The sequence below is a fragment of the Balaenoptera borealis genome, assembly GCF_965194805.1.
Source record: "Balaenoptera borealis genome assembly, chromosome: 15".
Taxonomy (NCBI): Eukaryota; Metazoa; Chordata; class Mammalia; order Artiodactyla; family Balaenopteridae; genus Balaenoptera; species Balaenoptera borealis.
This window is the reverse complement of record NC_138871.1, coordinates 77,112,685-77,131,030: the sequence shown is the minus strand read 5'-3', so window position 1 is coordinate 77,131,030 and position 18,346 is coordinate 77,112,685.

The window sequence follows — 18,346 nt, the reverse complement described above, 5'->3', positions numbered from 1 at the left end:
GGAGAATCTCACGGGGGAGCCAGCCACATGGTCTTGATTTATTACAACTTCACTCATCAGGCTGGTAGCCTTTCAGGCGTATTGAACGGCTACAGGCAAGAGCCTTTTCAAAGCCCCTTCCCCTCCGTCCCGGGGCTGGCCGGTGGCCAGGAGAGAGGCCCTGAAGCCGGAGCCTTGTGCAGCCTCCCAGGAAGCTGCTTCTGCTGGATAACGTCCCCCCACGGAGCCAGAAGAAAGCTCTGCAGAGGATCACATGTGACAGAGATCACACAGGGACAAACGGTTCAAGAAGTCAAAGTCAGAATGGAAGCCTTGGGACTGGGCATAGGTGTGATGGACACATGTGACCATGGGTATGAATGACAACGTGGATAGTACCACACACAACCAGCCTCCCGTGGGTGTCACCCCCTCCCTCCGCACTGGTTCACACTCACATGCAAGGGCCACAGTCTCTGCCTGCTGGCGAGACACACCCAGCGAGCTCTGTCCCTGCCTGTGGCTGGGACACCACTGACTCCCAAGCTCCCTGTGAACTGGTTGTTGAACCCGTGCACACGCTCTTGCTACAGACATACACACACACACAGACTCCCAAAGAGTCCATCTTCAGGAAAAGCCATTTTAGCTATGCCAGGAGTTCACTCCCCGATCTGGGTGAAGAGTAGGAATAAGTGCATCTGCTCTCCACAACTGCCTGCAGGACACAGTCTCTTCATTGAGGCCCTGCGCTGTGATGGAGCCTTGCAGCTGGCACCTGTGCCCCAGGTGTGTGTCTGTGGCAACAAACATGTGCAAACATGTACAAGGACCAAAGCCCTCAGACACACAGAGACGAAGAGCAAGTTCCTTCTGGAGTTGGCTGTTGGAGGTTAGGGGTGATCTCTGGGAAGTCAAAGAAGGGGGCACCACACAGCTCACCTGGTGGCTTTTTCTAAGCATTATCCTAAAGCCAGCAAAGGCATAAACCCAGCCACAGTCTAGCGCCAAGACGCATTTTCCCACCAAAGGATCCTTACTAGACTGTCCTTTCCTGAGAGCCAATCAGGGGCCATGTTTCCTGACTTCTGAGCAGAGCCTGGCCGAGCATGTCTCCTTTCCCAGCCAGGGGTGCCTGTACCCCAGATGCCCAGCCTTCACACGCTTTTATTCACAGGCTGCAAATAAGCTCATCAGATCTGTCCTGGGGCCCAGCCTGGCTGGTGGAGGACTTCCGAGCTCTCTGGGGCTCAGTCTACAACCAACCAGGAGACCCACTGTGTGCGCAAAGGATGAGCCAGCCTGGGTATTCCCAAAGGACAATGTCCCCTATCCCCAGCTTAGGGAGGGAACGTGTTTTACGATTGGGAAACACACTGATGGTGACAGAGGAAAGAGTCAAACTCAGCAACTGGGTGTTCTATTCCCCAGACCAGGAAGTTCTAGAACATGATGTTGTCCAGTCAGATGGCTTTGATGCTTCCCTAAACACCTCCCAGCTACACTCAGTTTTGGGATAACTCCAGGGTTGTTGGTCTTCACAGATGATCACAGATGATGGCTCTGGAAGGGGATATAAACCAATACCTCGTTTTCCAAATGGGAAACTGAGGCCAGAGGAGAAGACAGTCCTGTCCAAAGCAGTGCAGAGCTGGGCCGTGAAACCAGGCTGGTCCAGCAACTAAGAACACAGGCTTTGGAGATAGGAGGTCCTGAGTTCAACCCAAACCCCACTGTGGCCAAGGGCCAACACCAGCTTCTCCAGAACGAGCATCCTTGCTGGTGAAATAAGAACACCACTAGCCCATGGAGTTAGGTGAGCACTAAACAGGACACTAAATGGAAGAATCCAGCATGTGGTAGATGCTTCATAAATGCGGAGCTCTGCCCCTTCTGCTTCCCCATTCTTCCACCACTCTGAGCACAGCCTTGGCTGCTTCCTGACCGTTTGATCAGATGATGCTTTGGAGACCTGGCCCAAACTGAGACGGCTGCCCCAGTGGATGGGAGCACATCAGCTCAGCCCCTCCCAGGGTCAAGGCCAGCTGGAGCTCAAGATTCCAGGAAGACCCCCTCTTTCCAGTTAGAGCCCAAAGCCTGCATCACCCTTCCCCTTGTGCTCCAATCCATCACAATAGCAGTACCAAGAGGGGAGACCCCTCCTCGTTTGGTGGCCTTGGTGGCCCTCCCTGAGAAGGAGAGAATCCTGATTCCTAGCGTCGCACCGCCCCACGTGGGGCTGAGGACCTGGGCAGGGCCCTTTCCATCTGTGGATCCTGCAGGGCTTCCCTGAGCTGGAGGAGCACACAAGCTTCATGGTCCCAGAAGGCAGAGCCAGGACCCAGGGCAGCTACAGGCTGTTGGGAGGTCAGAGGAGTATCGTACCTGCCACGCCTATACCACTTTTCAATATAAAAAGCATTACAAGATGCTTCCTATCTATCTTCTCAACTCAGAGTATAATGGGCCCTCTCAAAACATGATGACTCCAAGATGAATCCTAGCAGAGGAGGACCATCCGCCAAAGATCATACTAGGAATTTCTCCAGTGGGTAAGAGAGGAAGGAGGCGGCTTTGAGGTCCTCCCCAGAGAGGTCTTCCAGGCATCAGAGGATTCGAGTCTAGCTCCATCAAAGTTTCAGGACACTGATGGACAACCCCAAACATCACATAGTGAGAAGCTGGTTGCTTTTATGGGGCTCAGGCCAGGTATGTCCAACAACTTAGCTGCAACTCCCCAGCCAGGAAAGGCCAAGCTAAAACGCTGGGCCTCCCTCCCCAACCCAGAAATTGGAAACTCACTTGCCACGTGAGCCTAGCAGAGCAGGATCTACTGCATTGACCCAGTGAGAGAACTAGGCCGCCCACTGGGGGGCTCCCTGTGATTGGCACCTGCAGTGAAGCATTCCAGGCTGAGCCTCCCAAGACACACACTCTGTCTACTCAGTCTCCACGCCATTAACAAGCGGAGATTTCCCTAGGCTGGTCCTCACCAGGCTAAATGGGGAGGAGAAAGGCAGATTTCCCAGGACAAAGAAAGTCACTTTGTCCAGGAACTTGTCATAGCCAAAGTGGGCCATCTCTCCTCTCTGGATTCTAAGACCTGGCACTAAGATGTGCCAGGGGTGGTGAGAGAGAAGGGACACTGGGGTCCAGAATAGTCCAAGCCCAGGGAGTGGAGGTGGTCCACAAAGAGTGCTTCAAACCGCAGAGGAGAAAGAGGAAGCTGGCATGAAGACACAGGACCCCTCAGCTCTGCCTTAATTCTTGGGGCTTATGGGCACTCGGTAGCCATTTGGTTTTATTCTGTTTTGTCAAGGTAGGGATGGGGTAAGAATCAGAATGTCATCTATCACCATGTCCTTACAGGTGACCCACCCTGGTGGTTTTCAAACTATGCTTGAAGGAGCCCCGGGGTGCACAGGTCCTTTAAGGGGTGCTGGGGATCAGATTGAAGGGGCAAGGTAGGGCCCTGCTGCTCTCCACCCCACCTTAAAAGAGTAATTCCGAGGTTATCTATTCTATGTGTGGGGCTTTTTGTTTGAAGAAGGGCTCTCACGGATCCTTAAAAAAAAATTTTTTTTGGATACTTCTTGCTTTTTACAAGAGAAAATAAAACCAAGGCCCAAAGAGAGAATGGAATTGGCAAAGGCCACCGAATGGGATGTGATGATCTCCTGAGTGTCCAGCCAAAGTTCTTTTCATGCAATTCACCCAAACTTTAGCGCTACTTTAAGGGAAAAGGCACTACATAGGAATATTGAAAGTGAGAGGTGAGAGGCAATTACTCTCTAATTGTGGATCGTAAGAAATGCAAATGGATGGGTTTTTTCCCTGCGCAGAAACCACACACAATCCGGGCTTGGACAGAGCACCTGGGACCTGGGCAGGTCCCCGTGCTAGATTGTTCCCAGGTCAGATTGACGGTCTGCACATCATCAGGCCCAGTCTCAGGGCCATCACAAAGCCCGGTAAATGCTTCACTTTCCTGAGCCTGTCCGTGAACTTGAGCATAGAGACCATCCTAGGGGATTTACCTGGCTCAGGTATGGAATCTTTCAAAGCCCCAGACGAGAAGGCCCCAGGCAGGGCCCCAGCGGGGCTGAGTCAGTGTCAGGAGGAGACATGGTGTCAGCGTCTAGCTAATGCGCAAATAGATCATGAATAATTTGCTGGAAGCAGCTGAAGGCCATACGCATTCTACAGCCATCAAATGTAGACTGTACATTGTTTTTAAACTTATTTCATTTTCTCTTTTGCCAAAAAAGGGGGGAAAAAAAGACACAAGTTTTGGGCCATGAGATCAACCCACTTCATCTGCTCTATGTCCCTGTGTTTCTCCAGGCCTGGACTTTTATTGGTGTTTTGTCTGCAATGGGCTTTGGCCATGTAAATGCAAACAAAATGAGGTAACTCACACTTAAATCTTCTGGCTATATTGTGGCTGAAGGCTAGTGCCTCTGAGTGTCAGCAGAGATAGACAGGCAGGCAAGCACCCCAATCGAGTGGTGGCCATCAGGCCGGGAGCCAGCATGTTCCACAGATTAGGGGTTCAGACCAGTGGTCTGGGATGGGGAGACTCAGGAAGGCAGGACAGGATGAACTTAGCTACAGCCTGTGGGGTCTGCTTCACGACACCGGGCACTGAGAGTCACTACGTCCTGAGCTACAGTGGGGTCCCCATTCTGAGTGTAGCACCAGGGGAATTCACTGCCCTGAATGGACCACACAACCCCTGGTGAGGAGAAATGGCCAAAAGGAGACCACAGCCCATCCTCGTTCATCCTTGCAGAAGTGAAGGAAGAGAGAAGAGCAGGAGGGGGTCGGGCATGGGGGTGGGTGCAGCGGGACACAAATAAGGAGAGAGATTGGACGTCCAGCGGCCAGGAGGCTGGGGACTGAGCCAAATTTGATTTAGAAAAATAAATGTGACATTTCTTACACCCAGATGACATGGATCAAATTCACACTGGTTATGCTTGTTTTAAGTGTATCAAACTTAAAGTTTGCCAGCCGTCCACACCCACGGATACTAAGCACCCATTTTTCCATCAGCTCTTCTGCTGTGACTCTGCTCGGCCCCAGCAGATGCCCTGCACACCTAGGTGTGCTGACACTCCAGGTCCTGCAACAGCGGACGGGCAGACTTTTTTCTGCCACAAGGGAAATTTGGGGCCCGGCTGAGGCCTTTGCATTTAGAAAGCCATTGGTAAACACCTGAAATGCTCCCAGGTGAAGAGTAAACGGAACTCTCCCGAGATGAAGAGTGGGGGGCAGTGGGTTTTTCCCTCCTTCCATGTATTCACCTATTCAACCAAAGTTTCTGGGGCCACTTCACTAGACACATCCGGTGCTCACCAGTGTCTGTTTCTTTTCTTCTTCCTGGAAGTAGAAGACCCTCTCACAGTTAGAGGGGGCCCCACAATTAATTCTAGCCAACGGGCTGTAAGCAGAGGTGATGAGTGTCACTTCCGGGCTGGAGCATTCAGAGCGGTTGGGGGACCCTCCTTCATCCCCGTCTACCACAGCATCAAGAGAGACCATGCTCAGACGATCCAGATACAAGTGACGGAGCTTCCGGCAGCTTAGGACTTTGAATGGCTGCGTGGAGCAGAGTCTCTGGCCCTGATCTGTGGTGGAGAGGAAGCATGAGCGAGAAGTAAAACACTGTATGAAACCACTGAGATGTCCAGGGTCATTTGCAAGCCAACCTGACCTAGTCTGACTACTACAGTGGCCAACCTCATAAAACCTGTCCCAGAAACAGGAGTTTTGGGGGGAGGGTCAGAAATCAGCAGAATGGAGAGAGAATGGAGAACATAGGGAGAAAAGCCACAGAAAGCAGGGCCTGGGGGCTGCCAAGGGGAACTTTGCCAAGTTCATGGTCTCTGGAGGTCAATCCCAGCCAGCAACTATCTCCCACCACTTGGAAATGCCCTCTGCTCTGCCCCCTCCCCAGCCCTCCCTGGTCATCTATCAGAGCTGCACGAAGGGTGGGAGAGACTACCTGGGCGTGGAGACGTGAGCAGCTACATAATTCAGGGGGCCCAGTGGGAACTGAAATATGAGTCCTCTTGTTCAGAAGTTAGGAAGAGTTTCAAGATGGTGATGGTGTGAGGCCCTTCTAAGCACGGACACCCACGGAGTGGGGAGGCCACAAGACAGAGGTACAGGCGGGGGTGAGAGCCTCACACGGGGTCTCCGAGCCACTGCGGCTGAGTCACAGCACCCTGTTCCTAAAACACCCCCAGGAAAAGCAGCAGCTCCTGGAGAAGCCCAATGGGACACACAGCCAGGGAATAGCACACATGCACCCCCCGAGGCCAGGCCTCCCCCTGCATCCCGTGTCAGATGGGATGCTGGGGGAGCTGAAGCCGTGAGCTCGGCCCCGTGGAGGCCCCGGAGGGGCAGGCGTGAGGTTCAGACCCGCCACCTCCCAGGGGCTGCCGCCATCAACAGAGTGAAGGAGAATGAGTCACTGTCACATGGCCAGGCCAGGAAAGAGGCCGCCAGGGCTGAGCTCTCTGGCAACCCCTGGGCAGCACTAGGCAGCCTCAGGGGAGGCACTGGGACATCTCAGCAGCAGCGCGCTCAATGCCGGGGGCGGGGGGAGGAAGTCACAGGCTGGGACGGCACCCAAGGGCTCAGGAACCTTGCCTACACAGGAGGACCACATCCCCACAAGCTCAGGGCGTGTTCCCACCCCTCGCTCCCCCTCTCTTTGGTCCAAAGCCGCAACCTGAGGTGGGGAAAGAGGTCTGGTCTCAGCCCCAATGCCGACCTACTTCATGACCCTCGGCACGGCTCCCCTCTCTCTCCCAGCTTATTTCTTCCACGGTAAAATCCAAAACTGGGTTATATGATCTCAGAGGCACTGCTGTCTCCAAAATCATGATTGTTCCTGAGAGGACTCTTCCTCGAGTGGGACAAGTCACGCTAGCCTTGGGGACTGAGTTCCAAGTCCCCCTAAGAGCAGACGGGGAGACAGGGCTGCATGACTTTACCTCCTTCCCAGCTTTTCTGGAGCCAACCTCCCTGCGGGGTCCCGGGGCCCCTCTGCTCAGCCCCAGGCCGTGTGGTGCGATTTCACACCATGGGGGCCGTCCCAGGCCGAGGCTTTGCCGTGGAATCAGCCAGAAGCTGCCGTCCAGCTGGCAATGTGTGGGATCTCGGACAAAGGCCAAGTGTAAATCACCCATAAAATCTCTCTCTTGCTCCCCACCGAGCTCTAATGGACCCCACGGAATAATTTATGTAGCCCAAGTGGGGAAGACTTCATCCCTCACCCAGGGCCATAAAGCACAGCGTCTCCTGGTCCTTCCCCAACAGTTCCACGGGCCCCAGGCTGGAACAGGGGACCTCCCCTCATGCACGTGTTTCCAGTCCCAACCCAGGGGGGCTATTTCAGTCCTGTGAAGGCCCGGGTGTCGCGGCCTCAGAATAAGGACGTGGGCAGAAGCACAGGCATCCCAGGGCTATTTATCACCGTCGCTGCCCCCAGGATCTACAGCACACTCATGTGGAATTTCATAAATTTTTTCCAGATATCTATTTCATTATTAAAATCAAGGCGATGACTGTATAGAGTTAAAAAGTCAAATAGCGCAGAAATTTACACGATGAAAAGAAAAACCCCCATCTGACATTGAAAGAATCATCTCATGAGTGGAATCTAGTCCCCTCTACAGATATAGAAACTGCAGGAAGAGAGATCAAGTGGCTTGTCCAAGGTCACTCCGCTGGTCCGTAATGGAGCCCAGGCCCTCTGACCACCTGAGGTGACCGGTCCCTTGGGATGGCATTTGCTACCCATTCTGGAGCTGGGAGGTTCAAGGTGCCTCCTGTCTACTTCCTGAGCCCCACACAGACCCGGATGCACGGCCTACCCTAAAGAAAGATGGGACTGAAGCTGGTTTCTGGTCCCTCTTGTGCCCGTGTGGAGTCTGGCGTCCACCACCTCATCCACCAACGGGCCCCTCTGCTCCCGGCTCGGCAGCCCCAGCTCCTCGTGGAGCTGGCTGCATCACGTCCCCGTGCACAGCTCACACTGAGAGGGTCTGAGCTAGGGCTGGAGGGGCGTGGGGAGCAAGAGGGAGGAACTGTCCAGCCTGGCACCTGGGGGATGGGGGCCCTAACCTTCAGAGCAGACTCCAGGGGAGGGTAAAACACAGACGGATGGCTTGAATGAAGAATAAATGAATAAGTATCTCATCTGGGGACAAATACACTTGCAGTACCATTGGGCCCCGAGGTAAAAGTCCTGCAGGCCATGAGGAAGGCAGCCAGAGACCACCAGGGCCAGACCACCTGCTGGACGTGCAGTGCCCACCCCAGCTGTGGCAGGATGACAGTGTCTGGGGGCCTCACATTCTGAGCAAGAAACCTGCGTCATCTGGGCCTGGCCCAGCCAGAGCTGTGTGATCTGGGACGAGTCCCAGAATCATCTGAACCCCCAAAAGCACCCAGAAGTCTAGGGTACTGAATGTTAGGAGAGCCCAGGATAGAACGTTGTATGTCCTTAAACAGAAACGCAGAGAGGAGGAGAAAGTCATCTGTGATGGTAAACTTCTCCCCACCCCAGGACAGGGTCCTCTCAGCAGCCATCCTCACTCACCTTAAATACTTCCACCAAGGGCATTCACACCCCTAGAAGTCTGCTCATTCCTTGGTTCAAATTTGTATTTTTTGAAAGTTTTTATTTTTATTTTTTTAGACTAGAATCTGCCTTTTTGTAATTTCTGCTAACCAGCTCACGTCTAATCTCTTAGAGCAGATTTTTGCCACATTTTCTTCTTCCATGACATGTAATTGCTGGCTTCCAAATGTGCCTCATGGGCATTCACGCATGCGTTCATGCAACACATTTTATTGAGCATCTACTAGGTGCCAGGCACTGGAGCAGAAGAGAGCATGAAAAAGACAAAAACTCCTGCCTCACAGACCCTATATTTATTACAGTATTGCTTATAATAATAATAAATAAAATACACAGTACGTCAAATGGAGATAAGGAGAAAAATAAATAAAGCAGGGAAGGGGGGTTAGTACTCAGGGTAAGGTTTTAGATAGAGTGGTCAAGAAGGCCGCATGGAGTAAGGACCTAAAAGGGGGGAGGGAGCAAGCAAGTCATGCAGGGGGAGTGGTAGATGCAAAGGCCCTGAGGCAGCAAAGGCTGGGGCACAGATGGGCTTCAGGACAGGCACGATTCTACGGAGTCTGGGGAAAACTCCACCCTTAGCTCTCCACTCAACAAGGAAATGGGAACTCAGGGGAATGAGAAGGACGTCTCAGAGATGAACCTTGAATCTGCTCTCATTTCTTTTATAACGTACATTAGTACTTTATTATTTGCAACAGATTATGCTGGCAACACACCTCACAATGAAGACGACTCCCCAAGGCAGTGCCACACTGTGCTGAGAACGCTCTCCTAGCGACCAACACAACCAACACAGCCCTCTCCTTGGAGAAGAGAAGGGAGCTCACATCCCTCACTGTCCTGTCCCACTCCTGGACCCCCTCCAGCCTGTCTAGGTCAATCAATCAGTCTCCATCCTTCTTTAAATCACGATGTGCAGCTCACAACATGAAAGATGGAGAAAAGGCACACTGCGTATCCGTTCACACGCAACTCAGGTTGCCTTAACCCAGACGCGTGACCTCCATGTTGGGGACTCCGCACACGGGCCCCCCCTCCCCCCCGCATCCACGTCACCTCCAATACCAGAAACATGAATCACTCGGATCCTTTCCCTTTTTTTAAGATGTTCCCAGGAAAATCTGTATTTAATTTATGGGCAATTTATAATGGAAATAGACCATATAAAATGTATACAAATGTGTAGGACTGTATATAGGGCTTGGAAGGAGACAGTTGAGCTTAGCAATAATTAACGTGAAGGGTCTCTTCCCCGCTGCCAGGTAGACGTTTGGATTGCCTGTACTTTCATTAAACTTAAACCAGAAAGGACTCGGGGGCCGAGGTCCAAACATTCCTCAACTCTACAGAGGACGTCAGGACACAGAGCCCGACGACAATACATTTCACCAGGATTGCCAAAGCCCTGTTTAAGTTTAGAAGATGCCTGTATTGCATTACTAGGACAGAGAGAGCCAGACTGTGCACCACAATCAGTTTTCCGGAGAAACAAAACCATTTCCAACCAAACCAACCCCAAACCAATGTGAGGCCGCAAGGGTTTGCAAGGCAGTCAGCAGACACACAGCACACCTGTCTTCTGTCCCCACTCTGGGCTCCTCGGCCTCCAAAGGCAAGACAGCTGCTGCTCCCAGCCTAGGGCCGTCCTGCTCAAGTCAAAGAAGAGTTACAGAGAACTTCAGAGTTGCCAAAAGTTATTTCCAGGGGACTTTGATCAACTGATGCTGTAATCTCTGAAAGGAAACATACTTCATTTAGAAGGTATTCTTTGGTGTCATTCCCAAGGAGAAGGCATACTTGTTTTTGGAAGAACAGAGCACTTTTTCTCTCTCTCTCTCTTCTTCTTCTTCTTCTTCTTCTTGTTCTCTCTCTCCCTCTCCCTCTCTCTCCCAGCCATGAGCACTCTAATTATGATGGTGCACAAATAACCTTGCTGAACACAGGGAAAGATCATAGAACATGCTGTCAGCCAGAAAAGCATGTTTTCAACAATGCCCCATTAGGAGCCAAAATCCTAGATGGCGGCAACACCATAGCCTAAGGGCCAAATCCCAGGCTCCAGCCTTTCCTACCCACCCCCTTGCTGGTCTCCTGAAGTCCCCACCCCCTGAGGATTCCTCCTCTCTGACCCCATTCAGGGTGAGACCCGAGTGTAATAGAGGCAGGCCCCCCTAGAGCACATATGGGTCCCTCGAACCCTCTGGATGCCATGGTGAAGGGTGGTACATTTAAATAAGTTTTTCCTGGCATATTCTGACATGGCTTAGATCAACTACCTCATTTTTCAACAATGAAAAGATTAAACAGTTGTTAAGAGTTATAATATGATATAATATGCTATTAAGCAGAGATGTAAACTATCAACGTTTAAGTTTCCAGAGAGAGACTTAAATATCAATTATATTCGAATCCAATTTGTATCCAGCTCCCCCCATGCCCCCATCCAGAAGCCCACGTCAGGGGCAGCTCCCTGCCGCTGCCATGGGCACACACAGCCCCTCCGAAAACAGCTTTGGAAATCCAGTTCCCGTGCGCTGCTTTCATGAGAATTTGTCGCGGCCAGGGAAACCAGGCTCAGGCTGTTCACGACACTTGTTTCCTTTAAATCGAGAACGATATCAAGTTTTGGAGACATTCTGGGGATACGTCTCCGTGCTGAATGATGGGAAAGGACCGTTAAGTACCTGATTTGAAACCAGAGTAGGACTCTAACTTCTGAACTCTCACTGGTTCGGTGCTGGCAACTTTTCAAAGTGTTTTTGTTTGTTTGTTGGTTTGTTTTTTCCAAATTACCTTGTAAGGCAAAATGCAAAAAAAAAAAAAAAAATTATTTTCTTCATCTGTTTCCTCTCCTTGCATTCACGTTTAAAAATATGGGTTCTTCTGTCTCACTTGACTCCCCCAAACCATTCAGCCTGAAAACCCGCAGCCCCTGCTACTGACATCTTCCCGATTCGCAGAGCCCCGTTTACATAATGCATCAACAGCCGTGTACCTGCCTCAGTTCACCTCCAGGCCGCTGGACAGGTTCCGACACCGTGGGCCTCATCAGGAGAATGACTCCGTAACCCATTTCATCAATTGCAACTGCAAGATGGAAGGGAAGGCAGACCCCACTGCGGGAGGAGTTCTGGGTCAGCTTTCACAGAACACAGATGTGCCCTCACCTCCTGACTGTCTCTCTCCCTGTTTACTCCAACTAGAGCAGATCATAACGGAACGGCACCAGCACAGCAGGCTCTTGACACAGCCCTGTGGTCCAACCAAGCCCCCTGTCCCGGCCAGACCCGCAGGCCCCCATCTCCCTCCATTGGAGCCCAGGCAGCTTTAAAGATGATAAGGAAATCTGTGGAAGGGGAGCAGGACCATCCTTCTCTTGACAAGCGTGTGGGGGAAGCGGCTGAAAGAACATGTGAGAAAATGCTTTGCAGGGTGACTATCTCCTGACCCCAAACTACTGCTACCCAATATCCAGGAAACCAGAAAGTCCTTATTAGGGCAAGATTGTGATTGCAATTATTTAAAAATGCACATTCCATGTTTTTCAAGGGGAAGCCAGACTCCCCAGATTAACAGCAGATCAAAACGGAAAGCCATGCCCGTGCATGAGGCAAAGCACTTAGCCGCTGATGCGTCTTAGAGGAGAGACTTTCCACGGCTGCTGTGTGCGCGTTTCTGCCGTCAATGCAGCGACTCTCCCCAGTCGCCAAGTGTGAGGCCCTCGGGGCTGGTGAGACGCAGCCCGGTGACCTGGAAGTTTCCCGCCTCTCTGTCTGCTTCTCTCTCCAGCCTGCTGCAGAAGGAGGGACTCGGGGTCCACTTCCTTTATGACTTGTTTGGCCTTCCAACTGTGCTCCTGGACAGCTTGTGATGAGCGGGGGAGGGGGGTTCTCTGACCTTTTTCCTCATGTACCCCAGCCGGCTGCACCTGCCGGGCCTCTGGCTCCAAAGGACGGGCCTGTATCTGGGTGAGAGGGAACCTCGGTGTATCAGTCACCGCGTCCCGAGCACTGTTGCCAGAGGCCAAGACGGGTTCTGGCCTGAGTAGGTCTCCCCATTCTGTTTCTGAAGCTTTGGGTCCCCTGTGCTGGGTCTGCAGCCGAAAGAGACTCTACCAAAGGCAGGGGCACAGGGTGGGGACAGCTGCAAGCATGGACAGAAGCCATCGTCTGGGTCAGGCTCTGTCCTCCCTGAAAGGGGCCCTGACACACATCTCCACTGAGGAAGGCAGACTCGCGTTCTGTTAAGTGAGAGCGAAAACTAAGTCAAAACGATCCGAATTCTGGTCTTTAGTCCCTCAGTCAGTTTCTGCCACTTGAAAACCTTGTTTGGGGTCTGAAAAGGGGACCCCAGCAGAGGCGGATGAACTGTGGGCTCTGCACCTGGAGAGGGGCCCTGGCCAGGCGTCCCCAGCTTCACCGCCACCTGCCCAGGGCCTCGGGAAGGAAGCTGGCGGGCACCCCAGGCCGCAGGCACCCGGGCTCCCGAGAAGCAATTCTCGGAGCTGTTTCTAGAAGCGACCGCTGGCTCCCCTCCTTACAAAGGGCATCCAATAAGGCTGAGCAATGAGTTGAACAAATGCAGATTGTTCATTTAGAGGCATCGTGTAAAAAGATGGGATAAAACTGATGTTCTGCTTAAAAACGAGGCTATAAATATCGCGCTGGAGGGTCTTTTCCCCCAAAGTCTGTGTCACGCCAGGAGCAGAGGTGATAGCAAGGCTCGCCTTCCCAGCCTGGCCGTTTGCACACAGAGCTGCTTCCCGAAAATCGAGGGGGGTAAGAAAAGAGGTGGGCAAAGGCGCCCCCAGTGCCTGAGTAACCCCAGAATCCATGGGCCTTTGCAAAGACTCAAGGACCCTGCTCGGACCTAACACGCCGCAGCTCCCAGGAAGCTTCCAGAATCCCCTGCAGATAGGGGAGCGCTTCTCCTCTGCTCTTTATACCCAGATATCACGATGCCCTCGGTGACCTTTGAGGTCGGCGTTAGTGCCCCCCCAGGTTACAGGTGAGGAGACCGAGGTGAGAGGTCACACGGCAGGAAGCGGTGGAGCAGAACCAGAGCCATCCCTCCCGCCTCAGCCACGTGCTCTTCCTCACGCTGGCCACGTGTGTGTGTGCACACCACACCTCACACACGCACACAGCCACACACCTCACAACACTCACACTCACACACCCACCGGCGTGCGCGTGCAGGGCTCTCTGAGTGACAGACCCTGGCACGGCTGGCGGCAGGTCACCCGCAGCCTCGGCTTCCAGAAGAACCAGGGCTCCCTCCGTGCTTCCCGGGCCGGGCGTGTGTGTGGGAGTGTAAGGGCTGGATTTGGGATCTGGATAATATAAATAACGGACCACCACACTCAGATCGTCTTGTTTCCATGCAACCACAATCCCATGACCCTCCATTACACTCCAAGCCACTCTTGTCATATAATATATGAACTATGCATAAACATTTCTGGGTTATGATGGGTTTCCTAAAACTAAGAGAATTTCAGCCATAACACTGACATTTTGTTTCTGGAAATTAAAGCCTGGGAACAGTGGAAATAAAGTCCATCGATTTATGAATCGTGTTTCCGCACATAGCTCAGTTCCCAGCGCCTGTGGGGAAACAGAAACGCGATCTCGTTTCTGACGGCGTGGCCACTGAGGCCAGCAGGCCTGACTCTGCTCGGTTTTCCACTTCATACCAGGAAGCCGGACTCTCCAAATAAGGGCCCTGCTGAAACCCAGGTGAACTAATACTTCAGGAAAGGACAAGGACACACCCAAGTAAGAGGGGCCCGTTCATTGCTCCTGGGACCCGGGAGTCCCCTGCCGCTGCCCGGCTGTGGCACGAAGCGGACAACACTTCAGAGCTGCTGGGAGAGGAGGCTGGGGCTTCATCTGGGCCGTTCCTCAGAAACCAGGTCTGCACCCCGCTGTGAACCAGGCCTGGTGACACGGTGCGGGGACTGGTTGGTGTGTTGGCCTGTCCCCTGACTGTGACCTTCTGCAGATGGCGGACACGGACCCCCAACACCCAGCAAGCTGGAGGCCCGACCAACGTTTGCAGCATGATCACTAAGGGAGGTTTGAAAATGACTTCAGGCAGGCAAAGAGGGAGTGGTGCCTGGCGTGGAGGGAGGGCTGAGAGAAACCGGGGAAGCTTAACACACAAGGTGGGATCTGGGTCTGGGCGCGAGCGTAGGATCTCAGCGATGCCAGCGGGAGAACAGACTAGGTGGAGGGAACCCAGGGCAAAGCTAAGGGGTGGGGCCGGGGGCGCAGAAGGAAGGGCGGGAACGTCGCTTCGATGAGCGCTTTGGAGATGAGAAGGGAATCAGAGATGCAGCGGTTAGGATAAAGAGATCCCTGGTGATATCTAATAGATGTTCTTTATAAGATTAAGGAAGTTCTGTTATATTCCTTGTATGCTCAGGGATTTTTTATAATCATCATAAATGGACATTTAATTTTATCATATTTTTATTAATTTATCAACATTGTACTGAAGGTACTAGCTAATGCATTTAAGAAGAATAAATAAAATATGTAAGCATTCAAAAAAAGAGAGAGAGAGAGATCCATGGTGACGCTTCCGTGCTAGAAGGTTCTGGAGCGGCCTGGAGGGGCAGCCTGCCACCCGCACGTCCCACTCCCGCTCCTTCCTGGATGCTTCTGTCTGCAGGGTTTCCTCAACCGGAGTGGCCTCCCCACCCCTTCCTCTAGGATAAACCTATCCATCCCTCAAGGCCCTGCTCAAACTCCGCCTCTTCCAGGAAGCTTTCCCTGAACTCCTCAAAAGGCAATAATGCTCTTCTTCCTCCCCTGTTCCTATTTCTGCTGAACACAGTCTGTTCTGCCCAAGCCAGTCATCAGTTCAGAGCCGTGACAAGGCGGAGGAAGCATTTCAGGGCTCACAGTGTTGCCGCAGAGGAGAGTGCTCTTCTGGAAGGAGGGCCACTTCCTACACCATCAGTTGCCCCCATGGTGTGACTTAACCCAGGCCGAGCACACAGGACTGCAGAGAGGGACCTACCGATCCTGAGGGAGACTGGCTTGGGAGGGGGTGATCCAGCCAGCCTAGACGCCCCCCCCACTTCCCCACCCTGCAGGGACTCTGCCTGCCTTCCCAGCCCTTGACCCAGGAACCAGGACTTCAAGGCTCCTGTGGAAAGAGACTCCTGCACCCAGTTCAGGGGGCAGCCCTGCCTTCTGCGCCTCCCCCCGGAACACCCAGCCACCCGACCTCACCAGCCCTGCACAGCTAGAGACCATAGTCAGCACTCATTAAAGCCAGGCAGTGTGGCCTGCCCAGTGCCAGCACTTTCTGGGCACCATCATGTCCAGCCAGCCCAACTCCCAGGAGGCCAACTAGGCCTGCCGGCTGGCACCATCCACCCCCAGGGGCAACCTGTCTGGTCAGAGCAGCTGAAAACTGCCCTAGCTCTGTGAGCAATCCCACTTTTACAAGCTGGGGGGGGGGGGGGGGGGAGGGGGAGGGGGAGGGGAGAAGAGGCAGGAGGGCCACAAGAGCGCTGGTCTTGGTCCTTCCCACTGAGGAGGAAGGTGGGAGACTGTCCCTTGCCTCTCCTGGCGGGGTGAGGCGTGGGCCTACAACAAGGGCCCCCACCTGCGAAGAAGCCAGAGCCCACCCCAGGCCTCTGGGACCGCAGCACAGACACAGGCCCCAGGACTCTACCCTGCTCATAAGTAAGACACAGAACATGTTTCATGGATTATTTACGGGGCAAACACTCACAGGACAAAACTTTTTTTTAATTCATTTTTATTGGGTATGGTTGTTTTACAATGTTGTGTTAGCCTCCACTGTACAACAAAATGAATCAGCCATTGATGAGGATGATTATAATTTTTGTGACTTTCTGTTTGAATGAATAAAAAAAAAAAAAACTTCAATTTTCTGCCTGACAAACCTTCCCAAGTACCTAAATAATTCTAAAAAGTCTAGTAAATTAGCGAAAGTGTCCTGATGAGATTACACACACATATGTAAATATGCATGTACATAAACATATACTATATATATAAAACACATAGAAACGTGAAAAAAAAAATGAGTCAGCCATACACATACAGATATCCCCTCCCTTTTGGACTTCTCTCCCATTTAGGTTGCCACAGTGCACTAGGTAGAGTTCCCTGTGCTATACAGTATGTTCCCATCAGTTGTCTATTTTATACGTAGTATCAATAATGTCTATGTGTCAATCCCAGTCTCCCAGTTCCTCCCACCCCACCTCTTTCCCCCTTGGTATCCATACATTTGTTCTCTATGTCACACAACAAAATTATTCTTCATTCAACAAAGGGTCCTCTTAGGGAATTAACAAATTTTTCTCCAACACCTAAGTGCCCCTGGGAGAGCTAAGTAAGGCCTTACCCCAAATTCACACCACTGAGGTGTTAGTCACTCACCCCTTAGTATGAATCTTCTGCCTCTGGTAGAATTCAACTTCCTGAAAGAATGGATTCAGTGGAGGACTGATACAGGCTGGTCATTTTGGAGCAAGGGCCACAGTATGAGGCTAGGGAGAGCAGAGGAGAGAAAGGGGACTTGTTCAGCCAGAGGGTCGAATAAGGAGATAAAAGAAGAGCCGGCATCAGTCAGAGTCCCAGCGGGAAGAAATGAGGGTCTGAAACAGCCTCTCAGATTTGGGCACTGCATTAGCGTGCTGGGGCGGCCGTGACAAAGTACCACACACTGGGGGGCTTAAACAACAGAAGTTTATCATCTGCCAGTTCTGGAGGCCAGAGTCCAAGATCAAGGTGTCCGCAGGGTTGGTTCTTTCTGGGGACTGTCAGGGAGAATCTGTTAGCCACTGGTGGTTTGCTGGGCATTTTCAGTGTCACTGGCGTGTAGAAGCATCACCCTGACCTCTGCCTTCACCTTCACATGGCCTTCTTCCTGCGTGCTTGTCTGTGTCCAAATTTCCGCCTTTTATAAAGGACACCATCGTATTGGATCAGGGTCCCCTCCAGTCCAGTACGGCCTCATCTTAAGTAATGACATCTGTAACAGCGTATTTCTAAATAAGGTCGCATTCTGAATTTTCTGGGGGTTAGGAATTCAACATGTGAATTTGGGGGCACACGATTCAACCCATAAGAGGCACCTCTACCATATGACCCAGCAATCCCACTATTGGGCATATACCCAGAGAAAACTGTACTTCAAAAAGACACATGCATTCCAATATTCATTGCTACACTATTTACAATAGCCAGGTCATGGAAGCAACCTAAATGTCCATCAACAGACAAATGGATAAAGAAGATGTGATACAAATATACAATGGAATATTACTCAGCCATAAAAAGGAACGAAATTGGGTCATTTGCAGAGACGTGGATGGACCTAAAGACTGTCATACAGAGTGAAGTAAGTCAGAAAAAGAAAAATAAATATCGTATATTAACGCATATATGTAGAATCTAGAAAAATGGTACAGATAAACTGATTTGCAAGGCAGAAATAGAGACACAGATGTAGAGAACAAACGTATGGACACCGCAAACGTATGGACACCACAAACGTATGGATATCAAGGGGGGAAATGGAGGTGGTGGGATGAATTGGGAGATTGGGATTGACATATATACACTAATATGTATAAAATAGATAACTAATGAGAACTGCTGTATAGCACAGGCAACTCCACTTCGCTGTACAGTGGAAACTAACACAACATTGTAAAAC